This window comes from Pongo abelii, chromosome 5 (genome assembly GCF_028885655.2).
Source record: "Pongo abelii isolate AG06213 chromosome 5, NHGRI_mPonAbe1-v2.0_pri, whole genome shotgun sequence".
NCBI lineage: Eukaryota > Metazoa > Chordata > Mammalia > Primates > Hominidae > Pongo > Pongo abelii.
The window spans coordinates 124225138-124247309 of NC_071990.2; the positions used below are offsets into that span (position 1 = coordinate 124225138).

The following is a 22172-nucleotide window of genomic DNA, read 5'->3' on the forward strand; positions in this document are numbered from 1 at the left end:
CCTGTGCATGTCCTGAAGTTAGAGCCATTAGCCTTTGCTGATGATGTGATGTAGGAGGTGTGGGAAAGAGACACATCAATGTTGACCCTCAAATGTTCTACCTGAACATGAAAGAATGGAGTGGCCATTAAATGTGCTAAGAAAAGGCTGAGTGAGAAGCAGATTCTCAGAAGAAGATGAGGAGCTCAGTTTAGAACGTGTTAATGTTTCTATTTATTTACATATTGATTACTTACAGTGCTCTTCCTTCCCTCATGTAGATCCAAATTAGCATCTGGTATAATTTTCCTTCTATCAGAAGAACTTCCTTTAACATTTCTTTTAGTCCACATCTGCTGGTGACTAATCCCCTCAGCATTTTCTGAAAACATCTTCATTTTACTTTCAATTTTGAAAGACATTTTCACTGGATATGGAATTCTGGGTCAGCAGTTCCTGCCTCCCCCCACCTCCTACCCCTACCCCAATCAATAACTTCGGTTGCTTCAATGTCTTCTGACTTTTATAGTTTCTGACAAGAATTCTGTTGTCATACTGAGCTTTCTCCTTTGAATTTAATATACTTTTATTTCCTGGTCGAGCTTAAACTGTTCGCTTCGTCATGTGTTTTCAGCAATTTGATTATGGTGTGCCTTGGTGTGTTGCCCTGTATGTAAGTCCTAATAAACTCATCTAGTTGTCAAGCTGGACTTGTCTGAGTCATTCTCTGGTCTCTTGGCACCTTCCTTGTTTGGGGGGAGAGAATGTTATAGTCCTAAGTTTTTCTCATAACAGTAGTTTCCTTGATATGCTGGAGGGTATTGCCAATAGGCAAAGGAAATCTTTTTTCTCTCCTTTCCATTTTATAGGGCTTATCACTGGAACCCAGTATTTTCTTTCTTTTAAAATTATATACATACATATACATAAATTATGCACATACATATATGTGTGTATATATATATATATGTAGTCTGTGACAAAGCTTCAGGAGGTCCTGAGAACATGTGCCCCTGGTGTGGTTTTCTTTGTGTTTCTTCTGTTTGGGGTTCTTAGAGGTTCTGGGATATGCGGGTTTATGTTTTCATCAAATTAAGAACATCTTTTATCATTTTTTTTAAGGGTATTTTTTTCTGTCAATTCCCTTTACTGAGTCTTCAACTACATGCTGTTAGATTGCTTGATAGTGTCAAACAATATCATTGATAAGGTCATGATGCTTTGTTCATTTTTTAAAAAGTCTTTTTTTCTCTGTGCTTTATCTTGGACATTTTCTATTGCTTTAAGTTTACTTTAATATTTTTAAGTTCACTGATCTTCAATTTTGTAGGGTTAAGGGTCTGCTAATTTCATCATCTCTGTAAATCTGATTCTGTTGCTATTGAGTGACTTTCCTTTTGGTTATGGGTCATATATCCTCCTTCTTTGATGTCTGTTATTATTATTGTTTTTAAAATTATTATTTTTTTTTTGAGACAGAGTCTCACCCAGGCTATCACCCAGGCTGGAGTGCAATGGCATGATCTTGGCTCACTGCAACCTCTGCCTCCTGGGTTCAATCCATTATTCTGTCTCAGCCTCCCAAGCAGCTGGGACTACAGGCATGTACCACCACACCCGGCTAATTTTTGTATTTTTAGTAGAAATGGGGTTTCACCATGCTGGCCAGGCTGGTCTTGAACTCCTGACCTCAAGTGATACGACCGCCTTGGCCTCCCAAAGTGCTGGGATTACAGGCATGAGCCACTGTGTCTGGCTTGATGTCTGTTATTTTTTATTTGAAGACAGACATTATACATTTTGTGTTGTCAGGGGCTGTATTTTGTTGCATTCTTTTAAATAATGCTGAACATTGTTCTGGCACGCAGTTAGTTAAGTTGCTTAGATTCAGTTTGATCCTTCTGAGGCCTGCCTTAAGCTTTGTTAGGGTGAATCCAGGGTACCTTTTGGTTCAAATTTAACTTATCCCCAATACTAAGTGTACACTCTTCTGAGGATTTTACCCAATGCTCTATGTATTTCAAGGTCTTTCTTCTTTGGCTGGTGGAAACATTGAGTATTTTCCACCCTGTGTGAATGTTTAGAATTTTTCTGCCTGCTGTTTTTTAAAGGCGTTTTCTCCAGTCTCAGATAGTTTTCTGTCATGTATGCTCACATCAGTACTCAATGACTGAGGTGCTCCTCTGCAGTTCTTGAATCCTCTCTGTGTAGCTCCCTCCTCTCTGCCTCACAGATTCTAGCTGTTTTGGCCTTTCTCAACTCAGATCTCTTCTTCTCTACTCTGTGAGATACCTTGGCTCTGGGTTTCTTCTGTCTCCTCTACAGCCTGGAAACTGTCCAAGCAGTAAGCTGATAGTAAGGATAGAGCTCATCTTACTCGTTTTTTTTTCTTCTCTTGGGGAATCACTGTGCACACTACCAATGTCCAATGGCTGAAAATTATTGTTTCATATATGTTGTCTGATTCAGTACATGTAAAAGCCTAGGATGCTGCTGGTGGTGGTTAAATCCAATTTCTGTTATTCCAAATTGGTAGAAAGCAGAAACTCTTAGGGCATTTTAATTTGGGGATATGTCTGTTGAACATGCAAGTACTGTTGTCATGCAGGCATTTAGATATGTGTTTGGAGATCAGGAAAGAGTTCCAGATTAGAGATACACATTTGTTATATACATTTAATCACATATTGCCTTGGAAAATTTCTTTCCAATGGCCCCATCCCTCTTATCAGAACTAAACTGTTACACATTCTATCTTATCAGGTGTCACTAAGGAGATAGACTAAATAAAATAAGGTAATAGTGTCATTGAGTCACTCTTTCCAGGTACATATTTATTTGTTAACAGGGCCTACCCAAGTCAATATTCTTGCCAACCAAACATAAATAAATTTTACCTGAATTGCCAGTTCTTTTCCATTAATAGTGGCTCTCTGAAGTGCTATGTACAGAAGAAATCTGAGGCCATGTCCAGGCAAAGAATGCCATGGCTGATTACTTACTTCTGTTGTGGAAGCAGGAAGGAGAATAGAGATAACTGTACCATGTGTTATGCTGCCTGTTTTGGCATGAAACAATAAATGGATATATTTGGGGCAAGTGATATACAAACAACACAATATAGACTATCAACTATTTTGCTTTTATTGAGAAAGATATTAGCTAGTTATTTCTGTAGAATAACTCATAAGCATATATTCCCAGCCCCAAATTAGTTAATAACACAAATTCATGTTGGATTTTTTTCTAGCACAATGTAGTTGGAAAATAGAACATCTCCTTTTTCAAATAATAGGTGGTTGTGGTGTGACAGGTCCCTCACTAGGCTACCTAAGGGCGTATGTCTGCCACCTGAACCCTGAAGGCTGGGCAGTAAGCCAAGGCCATGGCGCCCAACCCAGGTGTCCCTGAGAAACCAAACATCCTGGAGAATATCTGAGAACATACCAAGAAAAACAGTCTCATTGTTCAAACACAGTCAGCAAAGAGCCAAAAAATTAGCTGAATAGCATGCCGCCATCCAGGAATGCCCTGTATGTAAGTCAAAATAAATCATCTACTCATCAATCTGGACTTGTTTGAGCCATTCTTTGGTCTCTTGGCAACTTCCCAGTTTAAAAGGGGGGAACGTTACAGCCCCAAGTTTTTCTCTTAACAGTGGCTTCATTCGATATATTGGAGGGTGTTGGCAAAGGCAAAGGAAATCTCTTCTCTCTCTTTTTCATGTTATAGGGCTTATCACTGGAGCCCAGCTGTCTTTCCTATATAAGGGGAAATCTAGAAGAAAAAAAATCATATTTTTTAAACTAGAAGTTAAGAAAAGCTCTACCTGGAACATCAGAGCTAAACCTTCTTTAGATTATATTGAATTGTATCTTCAAGTTTATTTGAATGATACTTGGAATATAGTAGGCTTTCAATAAACAATTTGTGAATGCATTAAGTGACTTTTCTATTTTCAACCTTGAATGGATACTGTATTAGTCCATTCTTACACTGCTATAAAGAAATACCTGAGACTGGGTAATTTATAAAGAAAAGAGGTTTAATTGACTCACACTTCCACAGGCTGTACAGGAAGCATGACTGGGGCAGGGGGACCAAGGAAATGTACAATCATGGCAGAAGATGAAGAGAAAGGAGGAACGTTTTACATGGCCAGAGAAGGAGGAAGAGAGTGAAGCGGGAGGTGCTACGCAGTTTTAAACAACCAGATCTCTTGAGAACTCACTATCATGAGAAAAGCAAGGGGGTAATCTGTCCCCATGATCCAGTTACCTCCCACCAGTTTCCTTCTCCAACACTGGGGTTATAATTCGACATGAGATTTGGGCGAGGACACAAATCCAAACCATATCAAATACCTAAGCTTATTGCTGAGACCTTTCCTTGCAGCCAAATGTTGACACTCTGGGATCAAAAAACACCTCAGGCAAGCCTTGAAAGACCTCAGCCACATAAAAGATACTAATTGTGGCTGAGCAATACCTTCAAAAGGGTGAATTTAATCCAGATAACAGGGTCATGATAGTCAATTTTATGTGTCAACCTGACTGGGTTAAGGAATGCCCAGATAGCTGGTAAAACATTGTTTTTAGGTTTTTATAGGGGTGTTTGGGGGGGTGTTTCTGGAAGACATTAGTATTTGAATCAGTGAATTGAGTAAAGAAGATCCTCTCTACTAATGTGGGCAGACATCATTCAATCCACTGAATGCCAAGACAGAATAAAAAAGTGGAGGAAGGGCAAATTCTCTCTCTCTTTCCCATCGCATTGGGACACCCATCTTTGCCTGCTCTTGGATGGCAGAGTTCTTGGACTCTGGGACTTACACCACCACTCTCATCTCTGCTTCCCTGGTTTTCAGACTGGGAGTTTTGCCACTCAGTTTCCTGGTGTTATTAGTCAGCCTTCTCCCAACGGACAGAACCAATAGGATATATGTATATATAAAAGGAAGTTTATTACGGAGATTTGGCTCACACATTTACGTGGTGAAGTCCCTTATTAGGCTGTCTGCAGGCTGGGGAAAGAGAGAAGCCAGTAGAGGCTCAGTCTAAGTCTGAAAGCCTCAAAACGAAGGAAGCTGACAATGCAGCCTTCAGTCTGTGGCCAAAGGCCCAAAAGTCCCCAGGAAGCTGCGGGTGCAAGTCTTAGAGTTCAAAGACCAAAGAACCTGGAGCCTGATCTCAAAGTACAGGGGAAGTGAAAGCATGCATCTGGCACAGGAAGAACAAAGAGAGCCAGGGGACTTGGTAGGCAAACTTATCCCACCTTCTTCCACCTGCTTTGTTCTAGCAGTGCTGGCAGCCGATTGGATGGTGCCCATCCACACTGAAAGCAGGTCTTCCTTTCCCAGTCCACTGACTCAAATGTCAGTCTCCTCTGACAACACCCTCACAGACACACCCAGGAACAATACTTTATCAGCCATCTAGGCATCCCTCAATCCAATCAAGTGACACCTAATATTAACCATCATGCCAGGGTCTCCAGTTGCAGATGTCAGATTGTGGGACTTCTGGGCCTTCATAATTGCTGAGTCAATTCCCATAACATATCTCCTCTAATATAGAATTTATATCCATCCTATTGGTTCTGTCTTTCTGGAGATCCCTGACTAATACAAGGGCCCAACGTGAGGTGCAGTTTCCATCTTTCCACACAGGTTACCCATCATGATTTCTCTTCAGTTTACTCAAGCAGAGTTAGTTGCACCTGGGAACTTTGTTTGCGCTTCTCATTTAATTCAGTCTGACAAGCATTTAACAAGACCTTACTCTGTAGCAAGGTTTCTCAACCTTGCCACTCTTGACATTTTGCCTTGACATTTTGTTGTCTAATTCTATGCTGTGCTGTGCTGTTCTGCACATTGTAGGATGTTTAGCAATATTCCTGGCATTCACTCACTAGATGCCAGGCGTATGCTCAACCCCCCTTAGTCTTGATAACGTCTGCAGATATCAACAGATGTCCCAAGAGTAAAATCACTGTTACTTGAGAAGCACTGCCCTAAACTCTCACCTTTGTAAATAAACCTTCCTTGAATTATCGTATTTTAAGTATGACATCTGTATCCTGTTGGAATTAGTGACTGATACAGAGTGTGCAAAGCTAAATGAATTTGAAGTTCATTTTGAGGTGCACAAGGAGAAATAACATGTTTGGTCTTAGACTATTTGGTTATCTTATACAGTAATTAAAAAAATAACTTTGGCTAGTGGAAAGAGTGAAGTGTTTGATCTAGAATTGGCAGAATGCCTAGACAGGTGATGATGAGGGCCTAAGTCAAGGCTTCCCTACTGAATGAATGGAGAATAGCTGTACAAGAATATGGACCCCTCACCCCTCGGGATGGTTGAAGGAGTCTGAGTCTTGTTTCCAGTAACTTACACAATCAGATATTTTTGGCCAGGCACAGTGGCTCACACCTGTAACCCCAGCACTTTGCGGGGCTGAGGCAGGTGGGTCACCTGAGGTCAAGAATTCAAGAGCAGCCTGACCAACATGGCAAAACCCTGTCTCTACTAAAATACAAAAAATAGCCAGGTGTGGTGGCAGGCGCCTGTAATCCCAGCTACTCAGGAGGCTGAGGCAGGAAAATAGCTTGAACCCAGGAGGCAGAGGTTGTAGTGAGCCGAGATCATGCCACTGCACTCCAGCCTGGGCAACACAGTGAGACTCTGTCTCGAAAAAAAGAAAGAAAGAAAAAAGATCTTTTACCCCTATGGCCTATACTTATAGAATATAATTATTTTCTAATGTGAAAATAATTTCACTTTTATGTGGAAAGTGTGAAAACCCTGGCCTAAACTAATTCATGGGCAATGAGGATAGTAAAGAGGAATTATATTTCCAAGATGCTGATAAGGCAAACTTGATTAGACTTGGTGATTGATTAATATGGGAGTGAGAGATAGTGAGGAGTCAAGGATGACCCAGGTATTGCTTAGGTGCCTAGATAGATAGCGGTGGTTTGCCAACTAAGATTGGGAACACAGAAGGAAGAGAACAGTATGTTTTGGAGCAGTGGTTCTCAAAGTGTGGTTCCTGGACTAGCATCATCGGCATCATCTGGGGACTTGTTGGACATGCAATTCTCAGACTGCACCCTCGTCTACTCTGGGGGTGGGGCCCAGTGATCTAAGAACCTGTCCAGGTAATTCTGATCTATGTCGGAATTTGAGAGTTTCTGTTTGGATGTAAGGTAATACTTTCCACCCGAGGCTTGTTGAATGTTCCAGCAGGACGTTCAGCGAAGTTCGAGTGGCCTTGAACTTCCTTGGCTTCCTTGTGCTTAGTCTTATGGGTTTTTGTTGTTGTTATTGTTTTGTTTCCTTGTTTTTTTTTAGTGAAGGAAGAGCTGTCAAGCTCCTTTTTACCCCCTTGTTCCTTGAGGACAAACAGAATCACAGAGAACATTTCTTTTAGAAAAATGATACACACAAAACTTGGATAAACGATAGTTATGGTGTTGATATTTCAGTCTGAAGTCTACTTTTTTTCAGAAGAGCTCTGGAATTCTGTGAACTGACGGGAAGATTTAGGTTCATCTCTTTCTATTTTCCTTTCTGTGTCTTATTCTTAATTAGTACATGGCTTGGGTACTCTGTGCACAATTCTGAAGTGGAAGCAGGGAAGTGCATGTATATTGGGAGGTACGTTGATACCATCTGGGCTCATCACTAGGTGTCAGGACCAATGAAAGTGAAAAGGTGAGGAAGGAGAAGTAGTGAGCAAACCTGCTGCCTCTTCTTCCTCTCACCCATTTGTTTTCTGTATCAGGGATCAGCAATGGCTCATGGGCCAAATCTAGTCTCTGACCCATTTTTGTAAACAAAATTTTATTGGAACATCACCATGCCCATTTGTTAACATATTATCTATGACTTCTTTTGCACTACCCAGCAGAGTTTGGTTGTGACAGAGAATGTATGAAGTGCAACATCTAAAACTTTTCTTCTCTGGCGTTTTAGAGAAAAAGTCTACTGACCTCTCCTTGAGACCAGCAGTTCTCAAAGTTCAGCATTCATCAGAATCCCTGGGGTGGGGAGAGGGGTTTGAAACACAGGTCACCAGGCCTCCCCTCCAGTGTTTCTGATTCAGTAGGTCTTGAATGCAGCCTGGGAATTTACATTTCTAACAAGTTCCCAGGTGATGCTGATGTTGCTGGTCTGGGGGCAACACTTTGAGAATGTATTAGTCCACTCTTGCATCTCTCTAAAGAAGTAACTGAAACTGGGTAATTTATAATGAAAAGAGGTTCAATTGGCTCATGGTTCTGCAGGCTGTACAGGCAAAATAATGCTGGCATCTGCTTGACCTCTGGGGATGCTTCAGGAAACTTACAATCATGGTGGAAGGTGAGCGGGGAGCAGGCACTTCACATGGCCACAGCAGGAGCAAGGTGGTGGGGGTGGTGCCACACACTTTTAAACAACCAGATCTTGTGAGAACTCACTCACTCTCATGAGTACAGTACCAAGGGAATGGTGCTAAATCACTCAAGAAATCCACGCTCGGGGAGAGGAGCCAAGATGGCGGAATAGGAACAGCTCTGGTCTACAGCTCCCAGCGCGAGCGACGCAGAAGACGGGTGATTTCTGCATTTCTATCTGAGGTACCGTGTTCATCTCACTAGGGAGTGCCAGACAGTGGGCGCAGGTCAGTGGGTGAGCGCACCGTGCGCCAGCCGAAGCAGGGGCGAGGCATTGCCTCACTCGGGAAGTGCAAGGGGTCAGGGAGTTCCCTTTCCAGGGGTGACAGACGGCACCTGGAAAATCGGGCCACTCCCACCCGAATACTGTGCTTTTCCGACGGGCTTAGGAAACGGTGCCCCAGGAGAGTATAGCCCGCACCAGGCTCAGAGGGTCCTACGCCCACGGAGTCTCGCTGATTGCTAGCACAGCAGTCTGAGATCAAACAGCAAGTCAGCAGCGAGGCTGGGGGAGGGGCGTCCGCCATTGCCCAGGCTCGCTTAGGTAAACAAAGCAGCCTGGAAGCTTGAACTGGGTGGAGCCCACCACAGCTCAGGGAGGCCTGCTTGCCTCTGTAGGCTCCACCTCTGGGGGCAGGGCACAGACAAACAAAAAGACAGCAGTAACCTCTGCAGACTTAAATGTCCCTGTCTGACAGCTGTGAGGAGAGCAGTGGTTCTCCCAGCACGCAGCTGGAGATCTGAGAACAGGCAGACTGCCTCCTCAAGTGGGTCCCTGACCCCTGACCCCCGAGCAGCCTAACTGGGAGGCACCCCCAGCAGGGGCAGACTGACACCTCACACGGCCGGCCAGGTACTCCAACAGACCTGCAGCTGAGGGTTCTGTCTGTTAGAAGGAAAACTAACAGAAAGGACATCCACACCAAAAACCCATCTGTACATCACCATCATCAAAGACCAAAAGTAGATAAAACCACAAAGATGGGGAAAAAACAGAGCAGAAAAACTGGAAACTCTAAAAAGCAGAGTACCTCTCCTCCTCCAAAGGAACGCAGTTCCTCACCAGCAACGGAACAAAGCTGGACGGAGAATGACTTTGACGAGCTGAGAGAAGAAGGCTTCAGACGATCAAATTACTCCGAGCTACAGGAGGATATTCAAACCAAAGGCAAAGAAGTTGAAAACTTTGAAAAAAATTTAGAAGAATGTATAACTAGAATAACCAATACAGAGAAGTGCTTAAAGGAGCTGATGGAGCTGAAAACCAAGGCTCGAGAACTACGTGAAGAATGCAGAAGCCTCAGGAGCCGATGCGATCAAATGCAAGAAAGGGTATCAGCCCTGGAAGATGAAATGAATGAAATGAAGCGAGAAGGGAAGTTTAGAGAAAAAAGAATAAAAAGAAACGAGCAAAGCCTCCAAGAAATGTGGGACTATGTGAAAAGACCAAATCTACGTCTGATTGGTGTACCTGAAAGTGACGGGGAGAATGGAAACAAGTTGGAAAACACTCTGCAGGATATTATCCAGGAGAACTTCCCCAATCTAGCAAGGCAGGCCAACATTCAGATTCAGGAAATACAGAGAACGCCACAAAGATACTCCTCGAGAAGAGCAACTCCAAGACACATAATTGTCAGATTCACCAAAGTTGAAATGAAGGAAAAAATGTTAAGGGCAGCCAGAGAGAAAGGTCAGGTTACCATCAAAGGGAAGCCCATCAGACTAACAGCAGATCTCTCGGCAGAAACCCTACAAGCCAGAAGAGAGTGGGGGCCAATATTCAACATTCTTAAAGAAAAGAATTTTCAACCCAGAATTTCATATCCTGCCAAACTGAGCTTCATAAGTGAAGGAGAAATAAAATACTTTACAGACAAGCAAATGCTGAGAGATTTTGTCACCACCAGGCCTGCCCTAAAAGGGCTCCTGAAGGAAGCGCTAAACATGGAAAGGCACAACCGGTACCAGCCACTGCAAAATCATACCGAAATGTAAAGACCATCGAGACTAGGAAGAGACTGCATCAACTAACGAGCAAAATATCCAGCTAACATCATAATGACAGGATCAAATTCACACATAACAATATTAACTTTAAATGTAAATGGACTAAATGCTCCAATTAAAAGACACAGACTGGCAAACTGGATAAAGACTCAAGACCCATCAGTGTGCTGTATTCAGGAAACCCATCTCACGTGCAGAGACACACATAGGCTCAAAATAAAAGGATGGAGGAAGATCTACCAAGCAAATGGAAAACAAAAAAAGGCAGGGGTTGCAATCCTAGTCTCTGATAAAACAGACTTTAAATCAACAAAGATCAAAAGAGACAAAGAAGGCCATTACATAATGGTAAAGGGATTAATTCAACAAGAAGAGCTAACTATCCTAAATATATATGCACCCAATACAGGAGCACCCAGATTCATAAAGCAAGTCCTGAGTGACCTACAAAGAGACCTAGACTCCCACACATTAATAATGGGAGACTTTAACACCCCACTGTCAACATTAGACAGATCACCGAGACAGAAAGTCAACAAGGATACCCAGGAATTGAACTCAGCTCTGCACCAAGTGGACCTAATAGACATCTACAGAACTCTCCACCCCAAATCAACAGAATATACATTTTTTTCAGCACCACACCACACCTATTCCAAAATTGACCATATACTTGGAAGTAAAGCTCTCCTCAATAAATGTAAAAGAACAGAAATTGTAGCAAACTGTCTCTCAGATCACAGTGCAATCAAGCTAGAACTCAGGATTAAGAATCTCACTCAAAACCGCTCAACTACGTGGAAACTGAACAACCTGCTCCTGAATGACTACTGGGTACATAATGAAATGAAGGCAGAAATAAAGATGTTCTTTGAAACCAATGAGAACCAAGACACAACATACCAGAATCTCTGGGATGCATTCAAAGCAGTGTGTAGAGGGAAATTTATAGCACTAAATGCCCACAAGAGAAAGCAGGAAAGATCCAAAATTGACACCCTAACGTCACAATTAAAAGAACTAGAAAAGCAAGAGCAAACACATTCAAAAGCTAGCAGAAGGCAAGAAATAACTAAAATCAGAGCAGAACTGAAGGAAATAGAGACACAAAAAACCCTTCAAAAAATCAATGAATCCAGGAGCTGGTTTTTTGAAAGGATCAACAAAATTGATAGACCGCTAGCAAGATTAATAAAGAAAAAAAGAGAGAAGAAACAAATAGATGCAATAAAAAATGATAAAGGGGATATCACCACCGATCCCACAGAAATACAAACTACCATCAGAGAATATTACAAACACCTCTATGCAAATAAACTAGAAAATCTAGAAGAAATGGATAAATTCCTCAACACATACACCCTCCCAAGACTAAACCAGGAAGAAGTTGAATCTCTGAATAGACCAATAACAGGAGCTGAAATTGTGGCAATAATCAATAGCTTACCAACGAAAAAAAGTCCAGGACCAGATGGGTTCACAGCCGAATTCTACCAGAGGTACAAGGAGGAGCTGGTACCATTCCTTCTGAAACTATTCCAATCAATAGAAAAAGAGGGAATCCTCCCTAACTCATTTTATGAGGCCAGCATCACCCTGATACCAAAGCCTGGCAGAGACACAACAAAAAAAGAGAATTTTAGACCAATATCCTTGATGAACATTGATGCAAAAATCCTCAATAAAATACTGGCAAACAGAATCCAGCAGCACATCAAAAAGCTTATCCACCATGATCAAGTGGGCTTCATCCCTGGGATGCAAGGCTGGTTCAATATATGCAAATCAATAAATGTAATCCAGCATATAAACAGAACCAAAGACAAAAACCACATGATTATCTCAATAGATGCAGAAAATGCCTTTGACAAAATTCAACAATGCTTCATGCTAAAAACTCTCAATAAATTAGGAATTGATGGGACGTATCTCAACATAATAAGAGCTATTTATGACAAACCCACAGCCAATATCATACTGAATGGGCAAAAACTGGAAGCATTCCCTTTGAAAACTGGCACAAGACAGGGATGCCCTCTCTCACCACTTCTATTCAACATAGTGTTGGAAGTTCTGGCCAGGGCAATTAGGCAGGAGAAGGAAATCAAGGGTATTCAATTAGGAAAAGAGGAAGTCAAATTGTCCCTGTTTGCAGATGACATGATAGTATATCTAGAAAACCCCATCGTCTCAGCCCAAAATCTCCTTAAGCTGATAAGCAACTTCAGCAAAGTCTCAGGATACAAAATCAATGTGCAAAAATCACAAGCATTCTTATACATCAATAACAGACAGACAGAGAGCCAACTCATGAGTGAACTCCCATTCACAATTGCTTCAAAGAGAATAAAATACCTAGGAATCCAACTTACAAGGGATGTGAAAGACCTCTTCAAGGAGAACTACAAACCACTGCTCAAGGAAATAAAAGAGGATACAAACAAATGGAAGAACATTCCATGCTCATGGGTAGGAAGAATCAATATCATGAAAATGGCCATCCTTCCCAAGGTAATTTACAGATTCAATGCCATCCCCATCAAGCTACCAATGACTTTCTTCACAGAATTGGAAAAAACTACTTTAAAGTTCATATGGAACCAAAAAAGAGCCCGCATCGCCAAGTCAATCCTAAGCCAAAAGAACAAAGCTGGAGGCATCACACTACCTGACTTCAAACTATACTACAAGGCTACAGTAACCAAAACAGCATGGTACTGGTACCAAAACAGAGATATAGATCAATGGAACAGAACAGAGCCGTCAGAAATAATGCCACATATCTACAACTATCTGATCTTTGACAAACCTGACAAAAATAAGAAATGGGGAAAGGATTCCCTATTTAATAAATGGTGCTGGGAAAACTGGCTAGCCATATGTAGAAAGCTGAAACTGGATCCCTTCCTTACACCTTATACAAAAATCAATTCAAGATGGATTAAAGACTTAAATGTTAGACCTGAAACCATAAAAACCCTAGAAGAAAACCTAGGCATTACCATTCAGGACATAGGCATGGGCAAGGACTTCATGTCTAAAACACCAAAAGCAATGGCAACAAAAGCCAAAATTGACAAATGGGATCTAATTAAACTCAAGAGCTTCTGCACAGCAAAAGAAACTACCATCAGAGTGAACAGGCAACCTACAAAATGGGAGAACATTTTCGCAACCTACTCATCTGACAAAGGGCTAATATCCAGAATCTACAATGAACTCAAACAAATTTACAAGAAAAAAACAAACAACCCCATCAAAAAGTGGGCGAAGGACATGAACAGACACTTCTCAAAAGAAGACATTTATGCAGCCAAAAAACACACGAAAAAATGCTCACCATCACTGGCCATCAGAGAAATGCAAATCAAAACCACAATGAGATACCATCTCACACCAGTTAGAATGGCAATCATTAAAAAGTCAGGAAACAACAGGTGCTGGAGAGGATGTGGAGAAATAGGAACACTTTTACACTGTTGGTGGGATTGTAAACTAGTTCAACCCTTGTGGAAGTCAGTGTGGCGATTCCTCAGGGATCTAGAACTAGAAATACCATTTGACCCAGCCATCTCATTACTGGGTATATACCCAAAGGACTATAAATCATGCTGCTATAAAGACACATGCACACGTATGTTTATTGCGGCATTATTCACAATAGCAAAGACTTGGAACCAACCCAAATGTCCAACAATGATAGACTGGATTAAGAAAATGTGGCACATATACACCATGGAATACTATGCAGCCATAAAAAATGATGAGTTCATGTCCTTTGTAGGGACATGGATGAAATTGGAAATCATCATTCTCAGTAAACTATCGCAAGAACAAAAAACCAAACACCGCATATTCTCACTCATAGGTGGGAATTGAACAATGAGAACACATGGACACAGGAAGGGGAACATCACACTTCGGGGACTGTTGTGGGGTGGGGGGAGGGGGGAGGGATAGCATTGAGAGATATACCTAATGCTAGATGACGAGTTGGTGGGTGCAGCGCACTAGCATGGCACATGTATACATATGTAACTTACCTGCACATTGCGCACATGTACCATAAAACCTAAAGTATAATAATAATAATAATAATAATAATAATAAAAAAGATTAAAAAAATAAAAAATAAAAAAATAAAATACAACCCCAAAAAAAAAATGACAGCTATAATATTGTTTTATTGATGTAAAGGATGTGTAGCTCACAATTTAAAAATTATGATAAAATACACAATACTGTTTAATGTAAATTTTATAAATCCAATTTATTCTTATACAATGTTTTTATTAATTTTTGCCAAGTCCTTGTACCTATAGCAACCAATCTATGGTTGCAACTGATGAATAAATGCAGTCCTAACATAAATGTTGTGTAAATGTAAAAAAAAAAAAAAAAAAAAGAAATCCACGCTCATGATCCAGTCACCTCCCACCAGGCCCCACCTCCAACACTGGGGATTATGGTTTAACATAAGGTTTTGGTGGGGACACAAATCCAAACTATATCAGAAAACTACTGCTTTCAACAGTATCTTTGTACCCTCAGAACTCACCCTTGCCTAGATCAAGGAAAAAACTGCCTGTACAAGCTCAATCAGGCTCTGCTGCTACCTCAGCATGGACTGTCGCTCTTATGGAACTCCATTTTCACCCTACTGGTTCCCTCTATGTGTGAGTCCTCTCTGCACAAGTCTTTAAGATAAGCTATTTGCTTACATTAAAAAGAAAGCCTTCCTTTCTCCTTATTTTTTCTGAGGTACAATATATTAGAATGTTGACATCTAGATCTTTTTAAGAATTAGCAACTATTCTCATTGATTATGCTTATGATCATCTTTTTCTGTCTGTTTATTCATATCTATTTACCTTGTTCCTGTACCAAATCAAATAAATAATTTGAAGACACAATTTTTGTTTTCCTTATTTGAGTGAAAGCTTTTAAAGAGAGGGAAACTGTTTTTCACAAGTTGGAGAAATTTGTGAAGCTCACAAATTTCAAATTTCTCCAACAAACACAGTATCAGCCTGAAATAGGATTAGGAAGAAGTTGAGATAGAATCAAATAGAGGTGTTGACTACTTTCTCCATTTTTATGAGCTAGGCTTTTACAAGGTTGTTTCATTACTTTGTTAGAAGTGCTGTGGCTTAATCACCAGAGCACCAGACAGGGCCATATGTGAATATAGGTGAGAGTACATCCAATAATAAAAGCTTTTGTAATATTCAGGACTTTTCATATGGTTGCTTTCTTCCATTCCTACAGAAAATATAAAGGTGACTGTCTCTGTGTTTATAATGTAATATGATTGATATAATTTAATTTTGAACTGTAAGTTCATAGGAAGCAGGACTATATGTGCCTTATTAGTTGACCAACTATGAGTAAAGTACTATATCTACCCAATAGCTTAATAAATTCATGCAATAACATTTCTCTTCCCCTTCTTCTCATACTGTATTTATCAGAGTCTATGGTTGAGGAAAAAAACTACCAAGGAATAGTGAAGGTTTATAAGTCAGTTTGTTTCTCCCCGTTTCTGCCCTGAAAAAAAAATTGGTAGTAGGAAAATCAAAGTTCGATAAACTTATCATCCAACTTTTAAAAAACATAAAAATTGACGAATTGTTGGGATGAAGAGCCAGGAAAATAGCTACCCAATCTATAAATTGCTCAGCCAGAATGACGTATTAGCAGCCACTCTTTAAGTATGAAATGTACTAGTACTGGTTCTATCCATTTATCATAGATTTTATGCCTCAAATATATTCATAATGTATTACAGTGCTGAAGTTCATTTCTCACACATTTATATATTTAATATTTTCCCCCCAGAAGATTTGAATGTGGTTAAAGGCAAAGTTGTATTTCTTCTTGATAATAATAAAATAATAAAGTGTTGCTCATAAAAGAAGTTCACTATGAATTTATGGCTGGAGCCAGGCTGTATTTTATGCTGCAGTAGTAATGCTGTTGTTCATCTGACAGTGGCTTCTTTCAACATCATTACTCTTCTGGTTTAGGACTTTGTGATAAAAAGTCATCTTTTTAAAACTGGCACTTTCAGTTCTTGATAATTCAAGATGATGGGCTTTCAGAAAAGCACATGCCCTGAAGAATACCTTAAGGAAACCAAGTGTCTCTAATTACTGTGTCTTTGACTTAATACCAGATGGTAATAATACAACTATTACAAAATGGCAGAGTTGTTTCTACTTAGGAATACATTAGTAAAACTATTCCATGGTATTAGAAGGAAGGATGGTTATACCAGTTACATCTGGAAGGGTCATTACTTACTGGAAAAGAGCATGAAGGGTCTTTTGAGGTGCTGGAACAGTGCATTCTGTTTCTCCGTCTCAGTGCTCATTTCACAAGTGTGGTCATTTCATGTAAATACATTGACTTAGGATTTGGGTCCTTGATATATGTTAAGCTTCAGTAAAAATGTCTATTAAATAAGAAAAGGTACAATCTATTAGGGTGACTTGGAAAATCAGCCCTATCTTTTTCTGAAGTTGTCAACTCTATATAAATTACTCTATATAAATTGTCAACTCTATATAAAAACCAATTATTTTCTACTTTGGAAAATCTGCTTAATTGTTTTTCTTTTTGTATTGTACAAGCAACATGATGTATGGTGCTTAGGCATCCCCTTCTTCTATTTTCTCTGGGATCCTCCCCCTTGCTGCTGACACTGCTTCTTTTGTGGCATACACATTTAGGGGAGGTCTCCATGACAACATGGCAAGAGGTTTTATTTTTTGTTTTATTTTATGTAATTTATTACAATTGGAAGGTTCTTGGAATGACCCTGGAAAGATGCTGATGGTATCTATTCTTCCAGTTTACTTCCACAAATTGAAATAACACTTTAGGGACAAAATGTTATATATATACACATACACAAGTGTGTGTTATATTTTCATTCCATAACAATGGATATGCGTATATCCATTTGAACATCCCTACACCAAAAATTCAAAATCCCAAATTCTCCAAAATCCAGAACTTTTTGGTTACTGACATGATGCCACAAGTGGAAATTTTTTTTTTTTTGAATTTTGATGAATCTTATTTTATTCAGATAGCAGTCTGATCACACATGCTCCAACAACATTCAAATAATAAATCAAATATAATCAGGTGTTAAAGACCGGTCTTCAAACATCATAGCCAATGATGCCACGTTTGCCTATGATCTCTCTGACATAAAACCACATCAACACCTCAGTGGCCACCAAACCATTCAGCACAGCTTCCTTAACTGTGAGTTGTTTGAAGCTACCAGTCTGAGCACTATTATTTTTTTCAGACTCTGAATAGCTCTAGGGATCTCAGCAGGGGTGGGAGGAACCAGCTCAAACTTGGTGTAGTACCAAAATGTGGCCAATCGAGGCTTTGAGTAAGTAAGTCACAGCAGCATTCACCAGCGCCAGGGTCTTCTCCACAAGGTTACGGACAAATTGGGCCATGGTTCTGGGATGGAAAGTCTGTCATCCTGAACGCCACAAGTGGAAAATTCTACACTTGACCTCATGTGATGGCTCACAGTCAAAAGGCAGTCAAAACTTTGTTTCATGTAATTAAAACATAAAGAAATTTTGTGTTTAGAGAAAATCCGAAATCTGAAAAACTGGTCCCAAGCATTTTGGATAGAGATAGTCCACCTGTAAGTAACTTCTGCAGTGAGCTGCCATCAGCTGAACAGGAGCTGATAAACTCTTTCACACAGAACTGCCAATAGACAACACTTGTTATCCTTTCCAGACCTATATGCTTTATTGTGGAATGAAAACATTACACACACATATAATATATATGTATATACTATATATTATATATAATATGACATTATATGTATAAATATATGTAACTTTATATATACATATATAATTATACATAAAAATATATATAAAACACATTATATATATATACACACACATATATATAATGTAATACATTATCCAAAATGCTTGGGACCAAAAGTGTTTGAGATTTTGGATTATTTTGGATTTCAGAATATTTACATGTATGTAGTGAGATATTTTAGGAATGAGACCCAAAGTCTAAATATGAAATTCATTTATGTTTCATATACACCTTATACACATAGCTTGAAGGTAATTTTGTGGGATATTTTAAATAATTTTGTCCATGAAACAAACTTTTGACTGCATTTTGACTGCAACCTATCATGTGAAGTCAAGTGTGGAAGTGGAATTTTTCACTTGTTATATCACGTCAGTCCTCAACAAGTTTTAGATTTTGGAGCATTTTGGATTTTGGATTTTCAGATTAGGGACGCTCAACCTCGATATTATGTTGTTTGGACTGGAGATAGGAAAGCTTTGGGAGGAAAGGGGTCATTTAGTATTTGGGTGGGGGACATGCTTTCCATTCTGACTGAGCACCACAGAACCACTCCCCAAAACTGGTCATCTATGACCATATTTTGGCAAATCCCTTTGCAAGGGGTTTCCTTCAGACATGGGTAACGTAAATGGGTGTAGTGGTGAGGACGCACCACTGGATTTGGCTCTTGCAGGTGCTTTGTCAGGACTCATGTTTGACTGGCATGAACAGATTTTGAACATGCACAGTTGGCTACTCCAGAGGCCCTGGCCTGCTGGATAGACAAATAATGAAATGCTTCAAGCCATCAAGTTAATAAAAGCATCTGATAGTAAATTACATCTACTCCTCTAGATTAGATTTCTACAGATGAGTGTATCTGTTTGCATTAAAGGCACTTATGCATGCATTCAGATCATTATGCTCACAACGCTAAGAGAAACATTTTCACAATTTTCAATATATACATCTAGTAGCCAAAGTATACATATAAAAACATTATGTTAGCATAATATTTTTATATGGCAAGACTGAACATTTTAAATATCATAATTAGAGTTCAGGATAGGTCCTCCTGTCTCTTCCATAATCCCTATCCTGAAAATTCTTGAGTGAAAATAATCATCTTCAGAAAATTTCTTATAGTCTTTCCTCAGGAAATAATTTATTTATTAATAATATGGCAGAGAGTGGCTCAGAAAAAGAAAAAATATAACTTATAGATTATATTTTTAAAATTCCTAGAAGCTAAAGAGAATTAGAAAATGAAACCCAAGGGATCAATGCATCTTCCAGAATGTTGCTGGATTGTGCAGAGATTGCACTGGCTATCTCTTTGTGAAGGGTACTTGTCATTTACAGTTGACGCATGCACTTTGCAAATGCAAAGCACAGCCCAGAATATCCTCATTTAAATGAAGGACACAATTAATCGCCCACCTGCTGGGCTAAGGAGAGAATAGTGTGATAGCGAAGCTGAGCTAATTCTTTGATGCTAGGTTAAAAGTCTTGGTCCTTAACCTCGTTTCAAATAAAGAGATCAGAAGTCTCTGCAAATAAAAAGAACAAGGGAGCCCTGGTTATATTAGGGGAAGAAAAGATGAAGAATCTGAATGTTTGAGTCCGGACTCTGCCATTTACTCCTTTTATGACTAAGCTTAAAACCAATCTCAATACCAGCTTTTCCATCTGTAAAATTAGCATACTGTTGCTTTACTGAGATAAGACATGGAGATGCAGCAAAAAAATAAAAAGCCTCTAAAAACAACTATAATTATGATTGATACAGAAATGTCAAGCACCTGCTATGCTTTGTGCCTTAGGACAGTCCTATGAAGCAGGCTGGGAGAAAAGCCTTGGAAAAATTTGCTAAATTCTTCCTTCATTTGAGAATGAATGGGCTTGAGAAACTGTTTTTAAAGAAACATGTACAGCAAGGCTGGGGTTATTCCATAAGCTTCAATATGGGGAGAGAAAGAAAGGATGAGGCATTCTTCAGCCCTTCCAACTTGCTCTGCATCTTGTTTGCTAATTTGTCCTTATTAGAAAATAGAGATGTCTGCCACTCAGTGCTCCAAACGAGAATGGAAAAGCACAACTGGGTGTCATCAGTGTCAGTCATGTTGGGTGTAAATGAGGAAATCTAGCAGGGAGGAGAAGCAGAGGAAAGAACTTGATTATGGATAGTTGTGGGTTAGGGATGGCTGTTTCCCTGATGCTCTACTTTTAAAAGAGGTCCAGGAGAGAGGCTACACCAGCAGACGGCTGAGGAACAGTGTGCATAATTCTAGTGATTACTTAATGTTATCTTGAGTGGAAAATAAAGGAATATTGTTACAAAACTCTTCATAGTACTATTTGTCTCTGGGAGTTCTGAAACTCTTTTTGCTGACGCATAGATGCATTACTTTGGGACTTGGTAAAAAAGAGTGGTTTTCCCTAACATTTGTCAGAAATTCCCCTAAAACATTATTTCTTGCATATAGCAAGTGACATATTTGATTGTTCAAACTCCTCTCTCTTTTCCTTAACTTTTATTCACAAATTGCTACTTGTCTGCATTCCCGTTTTCCATCAGCATGGCCACACCCATGAACTCTGACTGCTACCAGTGTTGGTTATTGTTTGCATTCTCTTTCTTGAGCTCTCACTCCTACCTCTCCATTCGATTCCATCCTATAACATAGCCTAATATTCCTGAAGCACATCTTAAGAAAACTTTCATAGCTCCCCGGTGCTTACCAAACTATATACACAATCCTCATTCAATCCTCCTCAATCCTCATTCACTGCCTTCTCTAGTTTAATCCCAACATGCCTCAGGGTTTTTTTTTTTTTTTTTTTTTTGAGATGGGGTCTCACTCTGTCACCCAGGCTGGAGTGCAGCAGCACAATCTCGCCTCACTGCAAGCTCCGCTTCCCAGGTTCACGCCATTCTCCTGCCTCAGCCTCCCGAGTAGCTGGGACTACAGGCGCCCACCACCATGCCCAGCTAATTTTTTGTATTTTTTAGTAGAGACGGGGTTTCACCGTGTTAGCCAGGATGGTCTCGATCTCCTGACCTCGTGATCTGCCCGCCTCGGCCTCCTAAAATGCTGGGAAGTTTTAATTCCCCACTGCTCTCATGCATTTGCCAATCTTGTTGAAATACTTGCAGTGGCCAAACATAACCTGTGTTCCTCCACTCAGGCCTTGATCTTCCCAGTAAGATCTCTACCAGTAATGTTTCTCATCTTTCTCTTAACAGGAGCAGGTCAGGTGCCAGATCTTTTTGAATACACAGTTCATAAAGAGAGGAAAGAACTTGGGCTGTTTGAATATCTGCTTCCAGGGCAAAGTGAGGAAGGGAGGAAGAAACCTTGACTACAGAGAAGGAAACCAGGCAGCTCTGGCACATTAAGGTCACAACAGTGTCTATTCTACTTATGAGAGTTTTGAACCTGATGCCAATACTTCATCCCGTTGTATCTCCCACTAGTTGCCTGTATCTATTCTACTGCCTTTCATCTACAATAGGCTAATTTATGGTTCTCTCTCTTCTTTTCTTTTCTTTTCTTTTTTTTTTTGAGACAGAGTCTTGCTCTGTCATTCAGACCAGAGGGCAGTGGTGCGATCACAGCTCACTGCAACCTCTGCCTTCCGGGTTCAAGCAATTCTCCTGCCTCAGCCTCCTGAGTAGCTGGGACTACAGACATGTGCCGCCATGCCCGGCTAATTTTTTTGTATTTTTAGTAGAGACGGGTTTCACTGTGTTGGCCAGGCTGGTCTTGAACTCCTGACCTCAGGTGATCGACTTGCCTCGGCCTCCCCAAGTGCTGGGATTACAGATGTGAGGCACTGCACCCGGCCTCTTTCTTCTTTTCTTATCTCACTATTTTTTTTTTTT

General features: G+C 40.1%; 1 pseudogene; it reads right to left on the reverse strand.

Moving 5' to 3' along the window:
* Positions 1 to 17478: 17478 nt before the first annotated feature.
* Positions 17479 to 17924, reverse strand: LOC100459893 (ATP synthase subunit g, mitochondrial-like; annotated as a pseudogene).
* Between the last annotated feature and the right edge of the window lie 4248 nt (positions 17925 to 22172).